General features: G+C 46.1%; 1 protein-coding gene and 1 long non-coding RNA gene across 10 annotated transcripts in view; both read right to left on the bottom strand.

Moving 5' to 3' along the window:
- Positions 1-23023, bottom strand: part of DTNB (dystrobrevin beta) — a 197026-nt gene that overhangs the window by 18644 nt on the left and 155359 nt on the right. The gene's annotated exons all lie outside the window — the stretch shown is intronic.
- LOC133273171 (uncharacterized) lies at positions 857-21710 on the bottom strand. Its single transcript, XR_009744656.1, has 3 exons — positions 21579-21710; positions 19289-19947; positions 857-1408 (listed from the first exon to the last, which is right to left on the bottom strand). It is a non-coding gene; the product is annotated as an uncharacterized LOC133273171 (long non-coding RNA).

Below are 23023 nucleotides of genomic sequence, written 5' to 3'. Positions count from 1 at the left end.
AGAAACGGCATATTTTGAAGGTACAATCATTAGAAAATGCACGTAACACACCAGCAACTTCACTTCCCTGAAACCTCAAATAAAACTTCAAGAAGTGACCTGAAAGTGCACAGAAATAGGCAGCAGTGTCTAAATTTGTATCAATTCGTAGCAAAACCCTGACCATCGCTTTGTGCTCCCCATTCAGCACCTGAGACAGCATGGCAGAATTGTTCCCATGGCTTTGGCTTGGAGGAACTGGCTCATTCCCTCCTCCACCCAGACTGAACTGAACCTCAGACTTGGCAGCTGTTCAGACAAGCAAAACCAGCCCATGCGTACCTTAAAACTGAAAACCAGGAGAAACCCATCTCTAACAAACACCCACATTGGAGGCAAGAGGATGGTGAGCAAGAGCTCCCCTTTCCCCAGGAGGCAGCCAGAGGAGGGTGTGGGAATATTTTATGTTTTGAAGCTTGTTCCCCAGGTTGCACCTTGTATTGTGGGACCTGGGCACATGCTCCTGTTAATCACCAGAGACCTCCTGATGGTGGCAGGTGTGACAGGGATGACAAATGATAAACCACCTAGAGGTTTTGTTATTTGTTACAGCAAGTGTTCAGTTAATTGAGTAAGACCTCACCGCTCACTCCTCTCCCCAAAACACCTGAACTGTGAGGGGACACTTTTCACCCTGTACGACAAACCTGGTCCATCCCACCCATCTCCACGTCTGGCCCATGGTGTTTTCCACAGATGTGCACACTCCTTGGCCCAAGGGAAGACCCTGCACCCCACACTGCCCACATGGATGGACTGGTGGTAAAAGCCAGGAGAGAAGCACACAAACATGGAGGCTTCAGCTCTTAGGGAGGAAATCTTTTTTTCACCATCATTCCCCACGGAGACATGCTGTCTACATTTACATTCTTAGAGTAAGTGCCCAAGCACCTGAAATGGATGTATTCTTTATTTTTTTGAAGCACGGGGCACACACATGGGCCGTAATTTGCATGCTGCAGCCACTGAAGCAGAAGGGCTAGGAACATCCCTCACCCGGTCAATGGCGTAGTTCCTGGAAGCTAAGGTGATATTGAGAGCAGCTCGTGAGGTTACACACAGACAAGCCACCTCAATGGGGAGCAGTGCTGAGATGGATAGAGTTGGATGGAGAGTTACGTCTCCCTGCTGCCCGGTCCTCATGTACACTCATACCACGCAATGCACACCACAGCACTTAGCAGCTGAAGGAGGATCTGAAAGTTTTTGGTTCAGTGAAGACTTGAAAATCATCTTCACAAGAAACATGCTTTGTCCCAGACTGCTGGTTGATAACGTGGCTGCAGCTCAGGACTGCAGGGCTGCAGGTTCCAGCCTGCAGGCGCTGAACTGGGACTCTGTTGCCCCCAGAGCATCACCCACTTCTGAACTGGAAGAGGAGTGAGAAAGCACCTGCTGGCTAACACAATACTCATCAAGGCACAAGAGCTAAACCTTCTGCCTTAGTGCAGCACCTTCTAAGGGACAGGCAGAAATGCTGTGGTCTGAGCTGAACCTGCATGTGTACCATGTGTGTCAGCTTGCAGGGCCTGTGATAAAGCCCTCCAGGTTTACATCTCTAGGAGGAAAGAAACAATCCAATCTCTGTATGGGCAATTATTCACTATGAGGGTGGTCAGGCCCTGGCACAGGCTGCCCAGAGAAGCTGTGGCTGCCCCATCCCTGGCAGTGTTCAAGGCCAGGTTGGATGGGGCTTAGAGCAACCTGGTCTAGTGGAAGGTGTTCCTGCCCATGGCAGGAGGTTGGAACTGGATGAACTTTAAGGTCCCTTCCGACCCAAACCATCCTGTGATTCTATGATTCTATGTTTTCTTGGTATATCTGAGTCCACAGTACTCATCAGATGGCCACATTTTTCATGAGCGGAAATGACACCCGGCCAGGTTTAGGATGGGGTAGGATGGTCTAAGATGGGGCAGGAGACCTGCATGAGTCTCTCTGGGCTGAATGAGGAACTGAGCAACTCAGGATGACGACTCCTTTCTGCTCATGGCAGAACCTGACCCAGGCTGAGCATCAACTGGGCTTTCCCAGGCCCATGCAGAAATCAGGCATTAAAGGCATGAAGAAAAGTAGAGACCATCACTGCACAACTTAAACTAGAGATGGATCGGGGATGGAATGGGCAGAAGCTTAGGGAAGAAAAGGAAGAAATATTGAGTCCAAAGCAAATATGTAACGATGCATTTACCAAATTACAAGTCAATAAATATCAGTTCAACCTCAGCAGCATCCTTAGGGTGTGTGTAGGGGGTGTTCACTACTGACATACTTTGGGTAACGCTTTCTGAACACACTCTGCAGGTAACGCTGATGCAAAAGATATTACTGTATCCAGTGGCTGGATGTGCTCCCAGTGCGAGCATACACATAAACAACTACCTGGAGCATACACATAACTACCTGGAGGAGAGGGAATAGGTGCTTTTCATGATCTGGGCTGTGTGCAGTTCTCTAGCACCTGGTGAGATCTGTTTTTCTCTAATTCTAGATGAAAAAAAAAAAAAAAAGAAAAAAAAAAGGCAAAACAACTCCCCCCCCATCCAGTCAAATAATATCAATCTATTTTATATATTGATCTCTCTTCTTGTACTTTACATTGAACATGAAGCCTTAACATGATTGCGTGTTTTCCCTCTGCACCAAATGATGAGTCTTGTGGAAAAATGATGCATGTGGAAAAATGAGGGGGTACGGTCTCTAGTAGTGGTGCAGATACATACAGAAAGCAGAAATAAGAAGGTATGAGCTGGCGTTTCGTAACCGTTAGCATCGCTGTGCCACCCCTCGTGGCTCTCAGGCAGCGCGGTGGCTGTTGGACCCCAAATGCTTCTGCAGCCACTGAGAACTCAGAGGTTGACACAATGGAAGATGCTTGAGGGCAGCAGTACATGCCAAGGACACTGATGGTGACGATGCACTTCACCAACAGCTGGGCTCACCATGCAGAGTGTGAAACCAGTCCTAGAAAGCACTTTGTCTACTGAGAGCAAGACAGACACCTGGGGCAGAGAGAGGGGGAGCAGCACAGGGGCCCTGAATCTACGGCAGCCACCACGCCACCCAGGGGTGCAACGGCACAGTGCTGGGGCCCAGTGTGGGGCAGAGGAAGCCGTGGGAGGACACGCGGGTGTATCCGCGCCTCTGCAGTTGTGGGAAGTGAACCGGGACAGCCCGGAGGCAGCACACAATGATTAACGGGTACGCTTAGGGATGGCTCCCAAGGCTGAACTAAGAGGCATTTCTGCGGGGCATCAATAAATCACTCTCCCAGCTTCCTTCTCACAAGGCTGAAGGCAAAGGGAGTGACAGAAGGAATGATGCAAGGTCCAGTAAATGTCGGAGCTGAGGCTATCCCTGTGGTTTCTGAGGATGCTGAGGTGAGCCTGCGCTGGGGCTGTTTCAAGTGTCTCCATTCCCAGCATAAGCAAGTGCTTTGACAGTTTTTGTTTCTTCTTCCCTGTGAGGGTGCTGAGGCGTTGGCACAGGTTGCCCAGAGAAGCTGTGGCTGCCCCATCCCTGGCAGTGTTCAAGGCCAGGTTGGACGGGGCTTGGAGCAACCTGGTCTAGTGGAAGGTGTCCCTGCATGTGGCAGGGCGTTGGAACTGGATGAGCTTTAATGTCCCTTCCAACCCAAACCATTCTGTAGTTCATTCTATGATAAGAAGATGATTCTACAAGGAGCTGTGCATGGCTCTGCTCCTCCACAGCCACTGCTGCAGAGCTCACAGGACAGGAAACTCCAGGATATATTCTGTAAACAGAGCAGAGGCCTATTTGGAAAGGTCTGTAAACTCCTCTCTGACCGTTGGGGTTGCATCCATAGAAAATCCTGGGAATTACTGGCTTGTTGCATGTTCTTCCTGGAAACTGCACCAAGTAGGACACAGAAGATGGATTTCAATTTAGAAAAACAATGAATGAAACCTCTGACCCAGCTCCTGAAATGTTTAGCAGCTGACTTTGATTTATTTGCCCCGGCTTATCAAGTCTTATATACAAGAGTTCTGAGGTTTAACCTAAAAAACCCTCTTAATATTTCCTCAAGAAAAGAGGCAGGGCTCTGGCCTGTGCGTTGAAACCACTTCAACAGAGATACAAGAAGCAGTGACAGTTATAGCTTTTAGCTAGTACACAAAATGCTGTTGCACCATCACCTCCCTCACCCAGCAGTTTAACTAGTGGTCCCCCACCTCTCTGGTGACCTGCTCTCGAATTTTCTACAACCACCGTGACAGAGGAGAGTTTTAAAGGAGAACAGGATGAAAAAAGCACTGGAAAATTCAGGTCAGAAGGAGCTTCAGAGGGTGTCCAGACCAACTTCCTCTTCTGAGCAAGGTCAACCCCAAAGTGTTGCTCGGGGTCTTCTTCAGCTGATCTTTGAATATTCCTCCAAAAGGGAGATCCCACCACCACTCTGGGCTGCTCCTCAAGTGTTTAACCACTCTCATGGGAATTTCATTTCCAAATCCGGCCAGAACCCCAGCCAATGTGTAACCATTACCTCTTGCTTTCTCCATGCAGCTCTGAGATGACTCTGGCTCTGCTTTCTCCTTGATCACCCATTGGGAGACAGAAAATCACAGCTGAATTTCCCTTTCGCCTCCTCTTCTCCAGGCTGAACACAACCAGCTCATATGCCATCCTGTCCAGAGGGTTTCACAGGACATCACCATGAGGAAAAGCTTCTTCATGGGGAGGTCACCAGAGAGATAAAGGACCTCCATCCTTAGAGATTTTCAAGCTTGCCTACATGAAGCCAAAACTATTTTGATCCAGTGGCAGCAGCAGTCCAGCTTAAGTGGAAAGTTGAGCTAAGACCCCCAGAAGGCCCTATATCTCTATGATCTACAGATGTTTACTGAGAAACTAGGAAATCTTGCTTTGCAAGAAATATACATTGATTTGAATGCATTTTATTATCTAGCATATTCCTACAAATAGATTAAAATAAAAGGAATCTTGTATACATAAAAAAAAGAGGTAACAGTTTTTAGGTAAGTGATTTAGACATGTGAACATCTCATCATGCCCCAAATAACTAACTCCAGTAAATACAGCAGACACAGAACAAAAATGAGAATATGAACACATGGTCTACAACTCATTTTTCATTCTGCATCCTTGCTGTAGGAGATAAAGCAAGCCAGTGGATGTCAAACAACATCCAAGAAAAAGCAGGGGTCTTCATTAGAAAGTGAAATGGCAATGGGTTTTTCATCTGCATATCATGCACTTTCAATGTCTAATTCACATTTAATGTGCTTTCCTTTGTCTTTACTTAAAAATGATGGAATGGCTCTTGAGCCCGGCTTCCTCACGTCAAGTATCATGGGGCTTAAACTGAAGAGCTTTTATAATATTCACTTTAAATGAATATTCACTGGAAGCTCTTCTCCATGCTGCCAGGGCTTTTTCGGAAACAAAACCCCCTCTTCTCTTCTCTTCTCACCCAGGTGCTCTCCCCATGTTGAAGGTTGGCAGGGGCATACTGGGCTGGGTCCCCCAGACCTGACACTGCCCTTGTTTTTCTCAATGACTTGTTTCTTGTTCAGCCCCTTGGACCCTCTACATTTCCCATGTTTCTGAATAACATTGACACCACCCTCCTCAAACGAGCAGAGTAATCTCTGCTGACGTTATCATGTGTACTGTGACCACAGAATATTATGTAGAAAGGAAGAAAAAGATACGCCTTCTGCATATTTCACCAAAAAATCTGTCAAGTAGGAAATTAAGTTATTCTTCCCATGGATGCATAGGTCATCTGTCTAGCCTACATCATTCTGTGTTTAAAATTTCATGCATATACACAACCTGAAAGCCACAGTGCCCTGTGCTCCTTTGCTCATTCTGGGGTTGAGCCAACACACAGCTAATAAATAGCATTGAGGAGCCTGAGTATGAGCTTAGATGCTCATTGCACTGAGGTTAATTTTGTTTATAAATGTCTTGAAATATTGGGGAAATTTATGAGTCCTTAGGAATGCAAGTATTTTACTACACAGAGTATGATGGAGTACCACAGGCAGGTTGGGCAGACAGCAACCCTCAGCCAACAGCCACTCTAATAAACCAACAAACCCAGAAGTTTTTAAGGATGAGGAATGAACGACAGAAACATAGCGGATGTTGGACAAGCTGGTTTTGCTGAAACAGGCCTTGCCAAATAACACTTGATTTCCTTCCTTGAGAAGATTATGAGTGTTATTGACGAGTATAATTATGGAGAAATAATACCCTTCATAAGGCATTTGATTTTGTAACGTGTGACTTTCTGATGAAGAAAGTGAGCAGTAGGCAGCAGCAGCGAAGCACACTCTGCACAGATTAAGAAAAAGATTACTGTCAATAAATGTGCCACCAAAGGGTAAGTCCCATTGAGGGTGATTTGGGTTTGGTCATCAGTGCAATGTATTGTCCAAGCCCTGACTCTCCTGCCACAGTCACATCCTTTGCACCTCATCCTCCACCTTGACCCCTTCTGAGATCGCCTTCCCCATTTCTTTGCAGTTTTCATGCACACTGCAGTGCCCTGCCTGTTCCCATTGCTGGAGCAAAAGCAAAGCCTTGTGTGCCTGGACATACGTAATGCAGATATGGAGCACCTCTTCCATTAGAGCCTTCTGTAGAACCAACGTGTTGGAAAGCTACAAAAAGCTTCACAACTATTGCCAATGAAGCAACAAAAATAACTCGTGTTTACTGTAGTTTCAGCAAACAAGAGTTAGGGAACCTGCTGCATACAAAGGTGAGGTGCAGGGAAAAGACATTTGCTGACACAGAAATGAATGGAGTCATAGGAAATTGAAGCTGTAAGAAAATACCTCGTCCATCCCTCTGCACGACAGCTGGATCATAATCCTCTCCTGACAAATGTTTATCTGACATGCTCTTACATACCTATTTGTTCAGATTTTCCTAAAGTCTAACTGAAACTCCTAAAGGGAATTTTCAGCAAGTGGAACCTGTGGCATGACAAAGCCCCGCAGGGTGAGGATAGCAGCTCTTCCCTCTGCTATGCAGTGATCTTCTCTGCATCTGAAGCCATCTAAATCTGCTCTCAGTCCTCTCTTCTCCAGGTAAACAATGCTGGGGCTTCAGCCCTGTTGTGAGCCAGCAGTTCAGTCCAGATGAGCTTCCTTACCAACTTGCTGCATCTTTTTGGAGAGGTGGGGCACAGAAGTGGACCTCCTGTTTCAACTGGGACCACTGCGAGGGTTGGTGAAGTAAGAGGCTGGTTTGTGGGTCTACTGAACCCCAAAGTAATCTAATACCATGGGAGTTTTGACTGATAAATGCTTTGCCCCAGGTGCTTCGATGCACAATGGCTGCCCTTCCAGTTGCTTTGTATTTCGTATTTGCTTAGCTGATTTTCCCATATGCACGCTGCATACATTCCTTTGTACATACGGAAATCCATTTTTTTTTTTCTTCCAAATATTCCTGCAATTTTTCAGGATAATTTTGAATTCTCATCCCCATCTCTAAAGCCTCAGCAACCTCCTCCTGCTTGATGACAAGAGCAAAGCCAAGTCCCTTGCAGGAAGGCTGAACAGTAATTAATTCAGGACAGAAATAATGAACTATAGAGGAATTTCAATTTACACATCTTTCTATTTTAACAAAAAAACCCTTGACAACTGATTTGGAGCAAACTTCTCCCACCAAATTTATAACTGCTTTGCATGAGGCTAATTGAGCCTACACTGCTCTGGCTCTATGGGAGGATAACTGGAGTTTGCTCTGGAGTAGGTCTGCAAAGAAGAACTATGAAGGAGATGCTCACTGTTTGCAGCTTTTTCCTAATACACATTTACTTGAATTGCTTTACCCTGTGATAAAATTTGGAATGCTGTTAAGCCGGTTTGGTGTAAGAAAGACCGTTGGGTCTTGTCCTTGCAGCTTTCGCAGAGGGCTCTGCAGGTGCTGGAAGCACAACCATGCAACTGCACAGCAACCAACGAAGCTTGAAGGAGCCAAATCTTATTTTCCTGGGACTCCACTGGAGCTGTCCTCCCCCTTCCTGCTCCACAGCCCTTCATACAACTGAATATCACGACTGCAGTCATTGGGGGCTGTAATTTCTCTACAGGCTATTTCTCCAGAATGTGGGTCTGTATTGCCATTTGCAGTTTTCCTTTTTACTAGTAATTTAAAAATTGTTTATGTTAACCAGGAACAGAGAAGAAAAATCCTTCCAGTGCTGCAAATGGAACTATTGCTGTTGCTGCCTGAATAATTCCAGCTCGATCGAAGCGTGTGCTAAAAATAATTCAGCCCCCTCTCTGCAAAAGCTCTTTGAGGGAAATATTTAAAACAGAAAATAAGGTCACTAAATCAGAGCCCCCATGAATCGGTCCTGTTTCTTATTCTTGTAGGAAAATTGAATTTTACTCTCCTCTGTGGCACATCAGCCAGGGCTATTGGCTCCGACAGGCCTCATGCTGCCTGCCGCCCCTCTCCAAGAACAATCACATCAAGGAATACATGAAAGGCTTATTAGTCGGGTAGGCTAATGACCTTTCTGAAGCGTTAATAAAATCCCCCAACTAAAACCTAAAGCAGGGCTGTTTTCATGGCAACAGAGGAAGAGAGCAGTGATGCTCGCTCCCCCAAACCTCAGTCCCCCCATGTGGGGCAGCAGCTGTAGGGACCCCCATCCCACTGCAGCCTGTTGGATAACATCATGCTCCCAATTTGCGGATGCATACGTTGCTCCCAAACAAAGAGCGTGAGAAAAGTGCTCTGCAGAGACAGTGTGTGTTGTTGCACCTCAACATCTACCTATGGATGTATGCACCTATCTACATAAAATAAACATATATTTATATATAAACATATATTTATGTATAGAGAGCTGGTGTGGGCACATATGGGGGAATGTATTACAAATGTACAAACACCAGCCTCTGGACCAAGGCTGCTCTATTTTGAATCCCTGCTTGCCACCGCTGGGCTTTTCAGAGGTGCTGACACGGTGATGCCCACTATCAAACCCAGCAGCGCAGTGTAGGGGCCAGGCAGAGCTAGCGGGGTGATTAGACAGCCCACTGCCCATCGCACTGAAAGGTTTGCATTTTATTGTTCAAAAATCACATAATTAGATTAGATACACAAAACCACCCATCTATGATACTGCGTGGGCTGTGAGACAGGCAATCTGGCGGGGAGGCTGAGCGTGCCGGGGGGCACGTGGAGGGGAGGAGAAGGGGCCAAGGCTGCGCATGGAGCAGCCTTTGTTTTTAAATCACAGAGTTAATCGATAGCTAGTTTGCTTGGGAAGAAGGTGGCTCCCCCCTCCCGGCCACAGCTCCAGCTCTGGCTGCGGGTGAGAGCCGTGCGCCAGTCTGGGGGCTGGCGAAACTCCTGTGCGGCTGTGCCGCAGCGGCCGACACTGCCAGGCTGCAGCACGGCTACGGTCATTAGTGCTAAACCGAAGCCGCTTTTCCGGAGTCCCTGCTTCCCATCCCAAGGGTAGGGCCCCGCAACAATGACCTTGATCCAGGCAGTGCGGCGGGAACCGGCAGAGCCTCCAGCCCGGCCAGCAGCGAGTCCTGCGGCAGCTGGGCAGGGCTCGGCACATCCTTCTGCCAAACTGGGAGACATCTAGCCTCAGCGTTATTTCCACTGCTGTTCTGGCAACCGTGTTGTATTACTCAGCTCTTTTTTTACAATTTGCTTTTTCAGCTTTAACTCTAACACACGGATAACCCGCGCCTTCAGGACAGCTATTTTATGCAGCCGTGCTGGCGCTGCTTTGGGAAGTATTTTCAAACCCATCAAAGCTAGGGAGCACCTTCATGGCACTGCTAACAGAGATGGCCGCACAGGCAGGCAGCCCTGCCTCCTCCCCGCACATCGGGCAGGGCGAGTCACATAGCAGAGCCATGCACGCTCTGCAGAACCAAGCACCGTGTCTGATAAAGGGGAAGAGCAATGAGGATGATTCTCCCTGCATTATGATACAGAAAAGGTGGAGAAAGGCTCCAGAGAGCTGGGCTTGTTCAGCCTGGAGAAAAGAAGGCTCCAGGGAGACCTTAGAGCAGTTTCCAGTGCCTAAAAGGGCCAACAAGAAAGCTGGAAGAGCTTTTGACAAGGGCTTGTAGGGACAGGACAAGAGGGAATGGCTTTGACCTGACAGAGGGGAGATTTAGATGAGATCTGAGGCAGAAGCTCTTCCCTGTGAGGGTGGTGAGGCACTGGCAGAGGTTGCCCAGAGAAGCTGTGGCTGCCCCATCCCTGGCAGTGTTCAAGGCCAGGTTGGATGGGGCTTGGAGCAGCCTGGTCTAGCGGAAGGTGTCCCTGCCTGTGGCTGAGGGTTGAACTGGATGAGCTCTGAGGTCCCTTCTAGCCCAAACTATTCTATGGTTCTAAGATTCTATGAAAGGTGAGAAAGCTCCACTTGACTTTCCATTGGTCAGATTTAGAAGAATCCATGTTTTTCAGCAGTTACCACTGAGCAAACAAATCCTGCTTTTATTGGTAAAATAAAGCATATGTGATCAGTATTGGCAGGTCCTTCCTTTTCACGGCAGTTACAGTCCCGACAATGCCCTCCCTACACTTTGCTATCGTTTGGCTTTTTCTGGGTGGGGAGGGAAGTGCCTTCTGCTGCTGGCTGCTGAGGAGCCTGGCCACTGCTATGAAATCCCCACAGAAACAGGTCTGCTCAATCCCCAGCAATGCTGAGTGCGAGATAGCTGTTTGAACCCCTCCATTCACGAAACGTTGTTTGTTTTCATTCCTCCCTATCCCCCCAGCTGTGGGACATAGAGCAGGGATCAGGAAACAATAAAATCTTGGTTACCACACAGAATGCCTCCTTTTTCCTAGCTCTTTTCAAAGCCTGACATTTTTGCTTTCATCCGCCATTTCCACAGTTATGGGGCATGTGCTGCTGCCCCTTCCAGCAGGGCCTCATGTGGGGTTCCCGTCACTGTGCTCAATATGTACCAGATTGCTCCCCTCCCTGCATCCAGCATAGCCTCCTGCCCCTCCGCTCCATGCTCTCACTTGCAGCCGTTCCCAGGACTCCTACAGTTTCAATTCCCATCCGATTCCCTGGCTGACTTGTATTACAAAGACTAAAAGCAAGCGTTACCTTTCAAAATTATTCAAGTTTTGTTTTCAGGCTTCTCAGCTGGCACTTTTATCCCTTTAGCTCATCAGCATCACTAACGTGGCTGGAAAGCTTTGCACAGCGTCTCTGGGGGCAAGCAGAGCTTCTCCATGCAAGAGTAGTGGAGGAGCCACCCCAGGCCTGGCCCCATCCCACAGCACCAACCCAGGAGGTCTGCAGGGGGTCACAGCAAAACATCTTTACTCTGGGAACATCCAGACCAAACACCAGAGCCTCAGTCTGCGGTGGCGGGTCTAGGATTTCTGTTCTGCAGACACTGCTAGGGAAAATGTGAAGTGCCTTGGGTCTAAGTCCCCTACTGTTAAAAAAAACCCAGCTAGAAAAATCCACCCAAGCTGAGAAGGCAGATTATAGACTCATAGAATCCCAGGTTGGAAGGGACCTCAGGGATCATCTGTCACAACCTTTCTAAGCAAAGCATGATGTGACCAGATGGCCAAGCACCCTGTCCAGCCGAATCTTTACATGTCCAACACTGGGGAGTCCACTACTTCCCTGGGGAGATCTGCATTACCAGAATCACGATGGTGATCCATAACTGACTCAGCATGGTTACACCATGGCAGCATATACCCATTACCGCTGTTAATGGGAGAGAAACCATTTCCCCTAGAAAACATCATAAATTTGTATTGGGAACTCATGCTCAACAAAACAGGTTGTTGAGAGCACCTCTCATGCAGCTCTGGCTCCACACCAACCTCTCCGTGAACACACAGCCTGATCAAAGTGCCTCTCATCACTTGCGGCTAGCTATAAGCAAGTGGCCACAGACCAGGCCAACCACTCCACTACAATGTCACCACCAAGCAGCAGGAGGGAGCACATCTGGAGGCTACAATAATCAGCAAGTTGTAGCACAACACTCACCTCTGACATCTTGCTTCCCAATATTAAGGTCCTTCCCCCTCCACACAAACAGAATGGCTCTTAAGGAGAGAGAAGCATCACTTGTGGTGGTTCTTGGGCAGGATACAGGCACTGTGATGATGGAATCCACACAGTTAAAGAAATTCTGCGATAAGAACCAGAACTAATGGGGCTCTGAACATGACCAGCTTTTAAAGTCACTGAAGAAATTCTTCCCTGGTAATAAGAGCACAAAGCTAAAAAGACAGTATATAAACAAGTTTACACATGAGTTTCTAAGCAGGTAAGGGCATGTGACTCGCAAGAAAGTTGGACAGGAACCATAGCTCTGTCTAAACGCATGACAGATAGTGACAACAAAGAAGCACCTTTGTAATCCTGGATGAGCTGTGCTCCCTTTTCACATTCCAGAAAAAGCCTTTCTAAAGCTTCCAGCTTCTGTGGGCCACGGTAGACAAGAAGATAGACATCTAGAAACATAGCTTAAACACTGCATGCAAAGGGTAAAGGCCTTTTGGTGAGCCTGATGGGATAACCATTGCCAAAGACACAACAAAGAGAAAGATAAGGGAAACAAGCTGTGAGCAGCTGAAAAGATGGATTGTCAACTTGTGACCATGAGACAGAAGCGTGAAATCTTCAAGCCAGAACACAGAGTTAGATGATGCTCAGAAAATGAACTACTGAAGAATCTGCCCCAGGCACCATGCAATAACAGGCTGCGGGAGGTAAACCTGGTATTTGGTTTTCTTCTCTGAAACAGTTGTCAGCACAGGTCAACTAGTGAGGCAGGGTTATGATTTGTGACTCTATTGCTGTAAAAGTGAGAAGAAAATGGGTTCTGTTGAAAGACAACCTGCAGGCTGGAGGATACAAGAGGAATTCCTCAGGGATTCATCTATTTAATATTCTAATTATGTGCACAAAAATAACCACACTCTAATGAAACTTCCTGATGACATAAAGGTTAGGATGAATCATTAATACAGAGGCAGAGCAGATATTACATATGAACTGGAGGCTCACAAGAATAGAAATGGTATGGGGTACACTCACGCACAACAGAGCAAGGGTTTCCTATGCCTGGGCATAGAGATGCCTACAGGATGGCAACTAGTCACTGGTTACCAAGTAAGTACAAGTTACTAATTGCAGATAAGTACTAATTACCAGGACAGCACAGTCACATAACCAGGGCTTTGAAGGTATTACCATTAATATGACCTCACCTCTGTTCTAACATCCAAAATACTGACAAGACAACCTGAAGAATAACCCATATGATCCAGCAAGTCCTGTTCCAGAAAAAGGAATCTGGAATGGGAAAGGAGAAGGGTTTTCCACCTCAGCAAAAGTAAGAGCATTACTGCTACCTAAGGACAACAGTGTTGTGAGAATTCACATACAGAAATATAAAGAGTCCTTTGGGTATCCAAAAGCACTAGTCCAAAGAAGAAGCAACCCCCCCCGCCCCAAATCATGGTTCACACTATGGCACTGACTCTGTGATCACAGTGAATTTGGGTGATTAGCCTATTAAAATACAACTTTTTCCTGTTTTGGAAAGGTGAAGAACATACAGAAAAAAAGATGTGTGTGGGTGGTGGCACATCTTCAATATTTTTTCTTTAGATATAACGCTAACCCAGAACTGCAGGATCTTGAATGCAATGGATCCATGAGACAACTGATACAGAAGGAGAGTGGAATTAAGTATCACAGCAAACAAAGGAGCTCTTCTTAAAGCACCTACTCGCAAAGTGCAGAAGTGACATTGCATTGTTTTGGAGGACTTAGATTCAAGATGGGTTTGCAAGAAGTTGCCTTGGAACCCTGTTGGTGTTTAGAAAGGCTAGAAAGGCTAGAAATGAGAGTTTTCTTCTAAAAAGTGCATCATACTCAACACAAGATTACCACCTGGACTTCAGGATGGTGAACGAAGATGAGATAACTGATGCTGGGGAAAGTTGTCATTGTTCTGGGACCAGGTTTTATGACTTGATTATAGCACAGGATTTCAGTATTCAATGCACTGTTCTCTGAGGATATTTATTTTTAAAGGCAGCAGGCTGGATAACCTGAGCCTCAGAGTCCCTGCAGAATTGCTCGAAGAGTGTTTTGGTCTACTGATACCCCTTTTTAATAAATCTGGAAGTAACAGGGAAGTTCCAGATGCTTAGCATTTTCCTGGATAATATTAAAAAGGGAAAGCAGAATGATTGGGTAGCTATCATCAGTTAGTCTAACGTTAAAAACAAGCAAAATAATAGAAGCAGCTGATAGGAGAGTGTAATAGCCAGAAATTGAAGGATTACAACTGATGATCATTCAGTGGGCTGCTGTGTCAAAAGTGGAGCCAGTACATACCGAGGGTACTAATGGTGATGATATTGGAATACCTGAGCAAAATACTTGAGAGACCATATTGTAAAACAGAGAGCCTGGAGGAAAAGGTGCTCACAAGAAAAAAAAGCCAAACGGAGGCATTAGTCAAACATTTGAAAAGACTGTGAGACCTCTGCCTTCTTAGGTCATCCAAAAGGTAATTAAGAGCTGACTTTATTGTCTAAGTAGGTAGATACATTCACAGGATGAAAACACAGAATACCAGAGATGTTTAATCTAGCAAGGAAAAATAAATCAAACCCAGCTGAAGCCAGATACTTACACCCTGGAATGGAGACAAGGTGTTTTTCAACAACATGTGGTACAGCAGTGGGATAACTTGGAATGCAAACCAGTGGATCCTTTGTGTCATCGTGTTTTCATAATAATGTCAGAGACATTTCTGGCTCAACAGTTTAACACAAAATGGAATTTTACTGGACTCAAGACCTGAATTAACCAGGTTAAATGTCCTATGATGAAAGAATGTCAGACTAGATGGTTAAAAAGTCACTCGCCTTTAGAAGTCCATGGCCTGCTCAGACGATTTTCCAACATGGACTTCTGAACTTTTGGAAAAGAAATTTAGGTGGCAAGAGGGAGCCTGTATGGGTCTATGCCAGTCTTAGAAAGCCAAGAGATAACACCATCAATCCTTCCCTAAGGAGCACTGTTACACAGTACAGCCAGAGAGCCAAGGGTCTTCCGGACTGGGACATCAGGGACCCAAGTGCCCTGAGAAACTGTGCCCATCCTTTGCCTCCCTGGGTGTTTGCGGAGCTCGAGGCCAGCTCTGGTACAGTGCAGCTGCACAGGTGGTCACCCATCTTTGTGAGGGCAGGCTTGGGAAGGGGAGAGCTCAACGTGCAAACTCCAATCTCACACATTTTCTATGTCCCATACTGCCTATAGTCTAGTCCTCAGAACAGGTGTGGTGTGTGAACTGAAGACCGCAATGAAATCTGTATGTGTACCATGATACTGACATATCTGAATGTTCGAGAACCTTTGCTATGCAAATGTAAGTATCCTCTGAGAACAGAAGTATTCACTGAAGAGTAAAGTTCCCAGCCTTGGGGATGTTTTTAAACAAAAACCGTTTCCATTTTCTATGTTTCAGATGACACAAACTTGGAGGAGTGCATAAAAAAAATGGTAGAGGAAAAGTAGTTTTCCTGAGGAATTGAAATGTTTCAGTCACCTGAAAAAAGCTGCTTTGAGGAAAAAAACACCTGTTTCACGGAAAAGATAAGTAACAAAAATGCACTAACAGAACATTGTGACTTTCAAAGAGAAAACAGTTTCTTACAGTATCACGCAGTTACTGAAAAATATGATTTCTCTGAGCTTGCAACTCATGTTATTCAATAAAGCTTGAAGGAAGCCATTTAGAAAAGAGACTTCTCAAGCCAAAACTGTTCTTTTAGACCCAGGAAACACCCGCATTTGTTTCATGGTTTGGCTCAGACTTTACCTGACCAGTCCTGGCAACAGCACGAGAAGGTCCATATTTATCATAGAATCATAGAACTGTTTGGGTTGGAAGGGACCTTGAAGAACACTCAGTCCCACACCTTCCACTAGACTAGGTTTTTAAAAGCAATACATCTCTCCAGGAAGATGTGTTCCTCTTGATGCAAGCAAGGTGCCCAACCACGAGAATGTGGGCTGTTATACGGCACTTATTTTAGGTATTACTCACTACAGGGTAATGCTATGTTGAGTCAACAAATGAATTTGCCCTAGGGAAAAAAGTCCAAAACTGAGCTCCCAGCCTCCCTGACACATAGCTCCTGCCCCATCATTGCTGCAGAAGGTGCAAGCCAAACTCCATGGAAGAGAAGCCAGTGACATCCCTTCGCAGCAAAGGTCAGCCACCTCCTGGGGTGTGTTAGCAGTCAGCAGAGCCAGGGAAGGAAGCCGCCCAACTTGCTCCAGCTGGACCTACTCCAGGCAGGAGGCTGGACCGGGGACCTCCAGACATCCCTCCCACCTACAGGAGAATCATCCAGAGATCTTCAGAGCCAGCTCATGAGTGAGGACGAAGGACCATTAGCAATTTGCAGCAGGGATCACCACTTGCCAAGAGGACTATGTAACTGCTACAAGTCATGGTGTGTACATGCTCGTAAAGGGACTCACAGTGGCAATCGGGTGAAGGAGGAGAACAGTAATTCTAGTTCCAAATTGAGCCCTTGAGACTTCACTGACGTATGTAGGGGAAAAAAGGTATAGAGTCATCCCAGGGGGAGAATGATGTGGGGTGGTGATGGAAACAATTACTGACTGCATCTGAGAATTAATCATTAATTAACGATACAGCTTCAGATGCTGACAGCAGAGAAAACACTGAATGGATTTACAAGGTTGTTCATCTGTTATTTAAAACCATGGCTGTCATGTCAGAGAGGAAGTGCAAAAGGAACAGAACACTCAAGTTTTTTGCAGGACCTTTAAAAAAAGTGGCTCAAGGTTTGCGTTTGTCGGAAAAAAGGAGAGGGAGCCAATGAAGACAGAATGTGGGCGAGGACAGAAAACTCGGGAAAATATCTAAATTCTTCATGGCTTCCATAATTTCCTGGAACACTTTCCCAATATTTTATGCAGTCCTCAAGGACACTGGAGACTGTGCTCTGGAAGATCTGCGCTGGTGATGAACACTGCCAGCGCAGGTGTTGCTGTAGCCTAACTTGCTGTCAAAATAGCACAGTCCTGTGTTGTGCCATGGAAATGGCTGAAACAGGCATGATTAATTTAGAAATACAGGCTGTGGCTACACATACGTGTTCCAGTGCTGGCCATGAAACAGGCATTCAGGCCAGCACGAGCATAAAGCACATGAAGGCTATACCATATGCTGCTTGCAGGGCAGGGACTGGGAGCTGCTGGGAATGTGAAAAAATAATGCATTATTCACAAGAGAGTCGAGCACTCAGTCTGCAACCAACAGCGCTGGCAAACTGCAGAGACTCTCCAGGAGATGAGTTGGGAAGGGTACAATGCCTATTTGGGCTCAAACAGTCAAGACATAATAAAATGTGACCCTCCTTTGGCTAGCTGTCCCTAACTGAATCTGTGAAAAGTCTTCAGATATTAACCTTTTGGGGCTTGATGCAATAAAAATGTCAAGAAGGTAACACTGTGTGGAGTAGTCACACAGTCTCGGTGCTGCTTTGTGTAACTGAAGCACAGTCATCAATATCATGATCTGGAGATGACTTCTACAGAGTCCACGAATGGGGACTAAGAAATCCCATGTGCTCCTTTGGTGTTCTCAAGAACTGCGCACAAAGTTTTTGCTTATTTATCCACTCTTCCATTGAAAAACTTCCATGTGTTGAAGATCAAAAGAGAGATCATATCATGATCATATCACAGAACGTTTTGGGCTGGAAGGGACCTTAAAGCTCACCTAGTACCAATCCCCCTGCTACAAGCAGGGACACCCTCCACTAGACCATGCTGCTCCAAGCGCCATCCAACCTGGCCTTCAACACCTCCGGGGATGGAGCATCCACAGCTTCTCTGGGCAACCTGTGCCAGGGCCTCACCACCCTCACATGGAAGAACTTCTTCCTAATGCCTCATCTAAATCTCCTTTCTGTCAGTTTAAAGCTATTCCCTCCTCTTCTATTCCTACAGTTCCTTGTCAAAAGTCCTTTTCCAATGAGAACTAGACTCATGAACTAAGACCCAAAGTTCTCCAATGAACTAGCCTAAAACCCCACATGTTTGGGTCCTGTGCAGTGCCATGAAGCCAATACCATCAGTCTCATTCTGAGCGAGACACTGCTCAAGGCTCCAGTCTTCTCCTTCAAAAATAAAGTTTGCTAAATGGTAGTGATGTTCATATCAGCTAATGCACTAAAAAAAAGGATTATTAGGAAGCCATATCCTTCACCAACCACAGACCAGCATAATCAATACAGTCTTAACAAGGATATGGAAATGCAGATTTTACTCTCAATAAACTTAAATATAAACACTGAATAATAAAAAATGTACACGGTTTGATTTCTGTATCTAAATATTTCCTCTGAATAGCTGTAAAGTGGTTAAAATAGATTAAAAGATAAATGAAGTGTTTGATGAGTAGGCTACAACAGAACGAAGAACACAGTTTAAGGGAAGCATATCTCACTGCTAATGTAACATTATGAATTTCTGTAGAAGATGATCAAAACAAATGTTTTACACCCATTTCAGGAAGACTGTGATTACAAATAAATATTTATTTTGGGACTGAGAAAAATTGCTGTGCTGTGCTAAAATTTGTAGTTCTTTGGATAAATATCTCTATGCCTTACGCAGAAAATGGAAGGCTTACACCGCCTGTAACTAGTCATTTCCACACTCTTTGAAGCCACGGTCTTATAAATTTTCATAGGTAAGCAGCAGCTGGTTACTTAGCAACTTTCACTACTTTTCTGAAGTGTGCTACCTATAAAATTCTTGAGGATTTGTCATCCTTTTTTAACATATTTGGCCCTTACAAGAAGCAATAAGAAATGCAGATTAGTTGTCTGTAAGCCTTGCCACGCAAGGGTGCTGCAAATACTTCACAAATGAATAACCTCATCAAATGATCTGCGCGTGAAGTTACTCCTCGGTATATGCCTCCACAGGCAATGGCCTACACAAAAAGCAGAAAAGCGTGAGGAGATGACATAGGGAAGAGCTGGTAAAGCCGCCTCGTCATGGTTTGTTTGCAGTAGATCCCTCACTCCTCCTCCTCCTCCCCCTGCCCAGCAATATTAGTGACGCTCAGAGGCTTGGTGAGTACAGCCATCCTGGCCACTGCTCTTAGAGTAGGCAGCATCACTGGATGAAGAAGAGAGGATGGTTACTTACCTATTGAAAATGCCACTCTGGGAGAAGGCTGGGTCTCGGGGTGGGTGCTCATGCATGGGACAGGAGGAATCTTCTCTCTACTCCTCAGCACAGGCATGGCTGAGACACTGCTCCCGGCACAGGGCAGATGCCCACATTAGCTATGGGCTTAGGCAATGAGCAATGGGAAGGATGCTCCTGGAATGTACACAGATTCAGCAGCCCCTGCAAGGGCAGGATAAGCACTGGCTTCTTTCTTCTGAGCATGTGGCAGTGTGAATCCCGTGAGCATGCTTTCCCAGGCTGATAAAAAGTAAATTGGACTTACACCTTTAGTAAAAAGTGAAAGATTTACTAGATCTAAGAGAAATATGAGGAAGTGGAATCCACTCTAGATGAACGGTAGAAGAATCAGCTTCTGTGTGAATCTGAGATTGAAGAACTGCTCTCCCAAGTTTGCTGAGACGCAAACCAAGGACCGTACGTTTATAAAAAGGCAGTGGGTTGCTCCGTTGCCTTACAGCTGCTAGAGGCATGTTTTTAAAAGCAAGCTCCTCATGTCCTGGCGCAGCTCCTTTGATCTTTGGAAGTAGTGGCTTGCGAGCTAATTAATAACACACAAACATGGAATACGACGCATCACGAGAGCCTCTGATGTGATGCTGCGGCCTTTCAGTGAGCTGCAAAAAGACACAAAAGGAAGGGAGATAATCTGAAAGGCTTAGTCCTGTCACTGTAAGGGAGTGAGGCCCAAGGAACAGCCCATACAGCTTCTCCCTCTCTAGGCTGGGTTTTCCAATGGAAAACTCCCAGGCTGATCATCCAGCTGACCATGAGAAGCATGATGTGCGGGATGATGAACCACCCTCTGTCCCATGCACAGAACATAGAATAATGGCTGGGGTCAAATTTAAGTGGTGTGCTTCTGTTAGGAAATTTCTGCTGACTAAGAGCAGACAAGTCCCTGTAGATCTTATTCCCTATGATGATAATATGATCTGTTCCTCATATTTTCCAGGAGCTTACATAGGAAAGTAAGAATAGGGCATACTCCAGCTGTATTACTTCTGAGCTGGAGGACAATGAGAAACAAAACAAACATTACCATCCCAAACCTGAGACAGGCACCTTTTTCTGCATCTTTTTGGGTCAAACATAAAAAAGACCAACCCAGTCCCAAAAGCTCTCTTTCTTCTTCAAGAAAAAAAAAACCCACCAGGAATAAAAACTGTTTTTAGCTCCTATCTACAGCAGCAAGCATATGCTTTTTTGTAACAGGTTCATGTAAGAAGCATCACTTGAGAGAAGAGGGATCATGAGAAGCACAGACTGGCACATAAATGAATACGGGAGGCACAGGCAATGGCTTCTTCCCCTTAGTGTGTGATGCCATGGGCTGAGCAGTGAGGTTTCTTAAATTTCATGCTCCCTCATTCTCAGATGGTTCACAAAAACAGCATCCAATTCACAGAGCTGTCAGCTGAGCAGCATGTACCGCGGCTGATGACACAGACTGATGATCTCTGCTGTATTTTAGGTTTTTCCCTGTGGGTAGAGCAGCAGTTGCCTACAATGCTGTGAGAGCAAGTGCTGCCTTGGCTGAGCCAATGGCCCTTGGGGTCTGCAGCAGGGAGCCGAGACGCCAGGCAGGCAATGCACAGTGCACACCGGCACACACAGTCCTCCGATAAAGGCCAGCTCCTTAACGATCTCGACTTTTTCCCATATTCCTTTTCTTAGCGGAACTGAATGCCTGAAGCCTTGATGTTGTACATCATCATTCCATGATGCTCTTGATTCCAAATTATCTCCTGCTGTCTGACCCAGCTGCCTTGAGAGCTCCCCTATGTCCTTCATTACCACCTCAGCTTTAAGAGGAAGAGAATCACTCTTTTCCAGATTAAATAAAAGCTGGGCCTGCCTATTGTGTCCTGGCCGCTTGCAGACAGGGACACAGAACTTGGGCCTTTGTGGTCACCAGCCTTTAAAGGTGCTCTTCAGCAAACGGCTTCCCCTGTGGTACTGACACAAATCCTGGCAGACAGGTTTAGCTCTGATCTCCAGCCATTTGAATGTGGGTAGCTTGGGGGCCAGCAGCATGGCTGGACGACATCCACACTATCAAATCTCTTAAGAGGCTTCACTGATGATGAAACTATCAAAAGAGTCTCTAAAAATCATGAATTCTTCTAATGATCTTCAGTTACCTGTTGCTTTTTAGGGTAGCACAGGGCTGGGAAAGACTTTCTAGACATCAAGCCTGATCTCTTATCACATGTAACCACATCGAGTAATTGTGCTATAAACCTACCAAGAGTTTTAGCAGTTGCGTCCCTGATAGGGAGGCTGAACATGATGGAGCTCAGAGCTCCTGCCTGCTTCTTCTTGATAGCCTTTGCCAAAGGCTACTCCTGCAGTCAAAGGAGATGATGATACCATGAGGCAACTCCTGATGTCACAGATGACATACTGTCTGCAGTCATTCTTGACAACGGAAATAAGACTTTGAATATGAAATGGATGGTGAAGATTCTTGATATCCTTGGTATCAAGGTGATTAAGTTCTACCACTGTTGGCAGTGGGAGATTTGTGGACCAGAGGTTTCCAGTTTCCTGTACTAAGGAAGGGATGTGGAAAGGGATATCTGAAGTACCATGTCCTGTTCTGGGGCCCCCAACATAAGAAGGATGTGGAGCTGTTGGAGCGAGTCCAGAGGAGGGCCATGAAGACGCTCCAAGGGCTGGAGCACCTCTGCTATGGAGACAGGCTGAGAGAGCTGGGCTTGTTCAGCCTGGAGAAGAGAAGGCTCCAGGGAGACCCTAGAGCAGCTTCCAGTGCCTAAAGGGGCTGACAAGAAGCTCCTTGGAGAGGGGCTTTTGACAAGGGCCTGCAGGGACAGCACAAGGGGGATGGCTTTTAACTGACAGAGGGGAGATTGAAATGAGATCAGATAGTAGGAAGAAGTTCTTCTCTGTGAGGATGGTGAAGCCCTGTCACAGGTTGCTCAGAGAAGCTGTGGCTGCCCCATCCCTGGCAGTGTTCAAGGCAAGGTTGGAGGGGTTGAGCAACCCGGTATAGTGGAAGGTGTCCTACCCATGGCAGGGGGCTGGAACTAGATGAGCTTTAACATCCCTTCCAACTCAAACCATTCTGTTATTTGAGAATTCTAAGATACAGGCTGGGCTGGCGTGAACCTGTCAGCATCCAGCTCGAACAGGTCAAAGCCAACTATGGAGGCTGCACATCAGTGGATCAGAAAGACTGCAGGAATTTTTTGAGAGAAATAACTGGAGCTAAGAATTTGGCAGTTTGATCTTGCCAAGAGGGCAGTACTAACCGAGGCTGCCACAACTGCTCCAACCCTGTGGAGACAGGGCATGCCTGACATCTGGACACGCAGCAATGTTCAGCAGTTTGACCTTGACACAAATGAGTACCAAGAGCATTCATAAGTGTAACCCAACTTACAAGATGTAGATCTCCTGCAATTCTATATTTTATTTAACTTGATGAACCCATTTATTTTATTTAACTTGATGAACCCATTAATGTTGTCAGAAACACAGGATTAAACTGTCAATGATCTGGAAAACCAAGGCCGCTAGAAGCAAACACGTCATGTTTTCAAATGAGTACAGATGATGGGGCTTGACTGTTCCATGGGTGCACTGCTGCTTTTATTTTTACTCAGTCCCAGGAGGCTACTTGAATTCAGATCTTTCCTAAAGTAAGCATCCCCCCTCACCCCTACTTGG

Source organism: Pezoporus flaviventris, unplaced genomic scaffold (genome assembly GCF_033815535.1).
Source record: "Pezoporus flaviventris isolate CSIRO_AGI_PZ_B2104156 unplaced genomic scaffold, CSIRO_AGI_Pfla_v1 ptg000031l, whole genome shotgun sequence".
NCBI classification, from domain to species: domain Eukaryota; kingdom Metazoa; phylum Chordata; class Aves; order Psittaciformes; family Psittacidae; genus Pezoporus; species Pezoporus flaviventris.
The sequence above is the reverse complement of the archived record's forward strand: the minus strand, read 5'-3'. Positions and strand labels throughout refer to the sequence as shown.